The sequence below is a fragment of the Dermacentor albipictus genome, unplaced genomic scaffold (genome assembly GCF_038994185.2).
Source record: "Dermacentor albipictus isolate Rhodes 1998 colony unplaced genomic scaffold, USDA_Dalb.pri_finalv2 scaffold_19, whole genome shotgun sequence".
NCBI classification, from domain to species: domain Eukaryota; kingdom Metazoa; phylum Arthropoda; class Arachnida; order Ixodida; family Ixodidae; genus Dermacentor; species Dermacentor albipictus.
In genome coordinates this window covers 2,573,737-2,576,319 of record NW_027225573.1, presented here as the reverse complement: position 1 = coordinate 2,576,319, position 2,583 = coordinate 2,573,737, and the positions used below count along the sequence as shown (strand labels likewise).

General features: G+C 49.8%; 1 long non-coding RNA gene across 1 annotated transcript; it reads left to right on the top strand.

Annotated features, from left to right (window-relative positions):
• Positions 1 to 226: 226 nt before the first annotated feature.
• LOC139052141 (uncharacterized) lies at positions 227 to 2,138 on the top strand. The gene is made up of 2 exons (XR_011509729.1): positions 227 to 662; positions 1,363 to 2,138. It is a non-coding gene; the product is annotated as an uncharacterized lncRNA (long non-coding RNA).
• Positions 2,139 to 2,583: the final 445 nt, after the last annotated feature.

Sequence of the window (2,583 nt, the reverse complement as noted above, 5' to 3'; positions counted from 1 at the left end):
AAAGTATTTAGCATCTCGTCAGTTACAAGGTTAATTGTAATAAACTACAAACTTCAATGCGCAATGACACCACTGCTTTGTTGCGTATATCCTGTCCTCTGCAGTAGAGGCATCTTCGCAAGATATTTTCTGGTATGCGATGGACGCGCGTGAGTAGACGAAAATGAAGAACGCAGCAGGCAGCTGCCCCGTGCACTGCGCGCCCTCCGCCATTTTGCACGCGCACTGCTACTGTCTGCCAGCAACCAGTTTCCTCGTTCCACTGTGCTTATTCTAAGAAGAATACGGCTAGGTATTAGGCCGGGCCCAGCTGCAAGGCCTTCTTTACCGCCGTGATATTACCAGCGTCGAGCTGTGCTGTAGCGAGGCCTCGTGTCTGTCATGACGCAAGGTTCCCGATCGGACGCCCCGGCTCTGCACAAGGATGCAACGACGACTGGCCGCGGATTTCACCACGCAGCTCAGCAAGACAACAGGTGCGGCGTCGCTCAGCGATCGGCAACAGCGTCCGCAAAGGGCTACGCTCGGTCTCAACCTTCTTGTGGGCGCACGATACACTTCTGGCCTCCCGGGATTTTTCCTGCCGGCGGCTCTCAGGTGTCGGCGTTCCTTTGGTCCGGGGAGAGTTGCCCACGCGCCTTCGTCGACGGAACAGCTGACAGGTGAGTATTCGTACGTGTTCTGATAAGGGAAAGGAAAGTCTTTCTGAGAGAGAATGTTGAAAAGGTAGCCTTCAGGTGCAGTGCTCTGTCGAGAGTTGGTGCTAATCTCGGTGCCACCGTACATCGGCACTGGCAGAAATCGTCGCAATAGCGATTTTAGGCATAATTTGAATACTCTTCTGAATTACTGGTAATTGCAACTGAAACGTGTGTGTTTTGCACACTGGGTGCGTTGACTCCTGGAACTTGTTCCTGGGCAAGTTGAAGGTTACTTGGTTACATTTGAGGCACCTCAAAAAGAAAAACAAAAAGAAGACCTGTATCATTTGCGAGTGTTTCTTGTGGTTGCCTTATCGCTCTGACTGTGACGCTTGTAAGAGGCAGGCTTCTTGTAACAGAATCATGATTGGCTGGTATCTGCGCTTCACGGCAGTTCGAGCACAATAGCAAGATGGTGATTATACGCCCAAGTGCGAAAAGCACAATGTAAGTTATATGAACACTTCAATTTGTCGGTAACCAAACAAAACTAAAAGAAGCGATATTTTTAATTGTTACTTTTGAATTATTTAAGCATTTATGGTTAAAATTCATTACTGAGTTGAAAAACCAAGTACAAGAGAACAAATAAGTTATGCAGTATTATTTAGCAACGGTGACGCAAAGGTTCCCGACTTAATGAGCAGTGTTCTTGTTTCAGCGGTAAGCCGCACAGAAGAGGCGGCCCTTGTCATTCTGGCCGTGAATCGGTTGGTGCAGCCACGGCGTCGCTCTTCGCCCCAGCTTCCGCACCCAAGAGGGTGGTTCACAGCAGCCGGACGCAGCTGGCCGCTGGTGCAGCGTATTGTCATCCCAGGCGACGCCTTCACCAGCCTCGGGTTCTCGAAGCCTCCGCCCAACACCCGGCCATCGCAGCAGTACTGCGCAGTCTTAGCCGCTGTTCCGGCAATGGGACTTGGCGCACGGGCGACGTTCCTCGCTTTGACTGCGCGCACAGCTTTTGCGTGGTTGGCTCCACGTGTGGCGTCGAGAAGTCCGCCGTTGTCGCCTTCGACACGCGGCCCTGGCCCGCGGCGAGCACCACGAGTTCTTCAACACGCGGGGACTTCTAGTTCCGTGATGCTGCAGGCACTCCGCCGTCATTCTGACCATGCATTGTGGCTTAATTGTCACACAAGTTTTCATACTTTTCAAGCAGTACAAGCGTCCCCGCTGGTGCTGGGGACGTTTTAGGCTTCCATAAAATCGGTTCTGCAAACTCTGAACCGAAAGCCTGACTGCGCCCTCGCAACGTTGCCATGTCGTGCCGCTCGAGGGACCGCCGAAGGACGCAACTCGTCGGTGACTTGCGCCTTTTTTGCGCAGTTTTTTTTCTCGTACACTCCTGGTGCAACTCGTACGCAGTTTTGCCTTTATTTACGCGAGATATTGTATTTTTCTCGTTTGCCCAAATATATTGTCACTTATGCTATGTTTGTTGACTGGCTATAGTGATTCTTGCTAATCATTGTTTTTCATTCACGGAATTTAGGCGTATACCTGTTACGATAAAAGACATGATGGGGTACATCTTTACTTCATATACGCAGCGCTCGTTAAATTAAGGTAAAAAGAAAGAAAACAGGAAAGCGGAAACACCTAGACCTGCGAGGTTTGTCTCCTCCTCGCTTTCTCTTTTCGTGTTTATTGATGGTGCACTGCGTTCCTAAATAAAGTCAAGATGTATCAAGTCGCTCAAATCGCTGCACTTGTGAATCAAGATATTATTTGCCTCGCTGTAGTATAGAAGTTACGTAAAGAGGAATAAATTGCCCCAGAAAGGCTGGTCAAAGTTTCAACGGTGGTCAACGCAGGTCAACGGTGGACCTATCTGTCAAATGCGGCCGTGTCATCCCCAGTGGATTACATTTAACAGGTTATT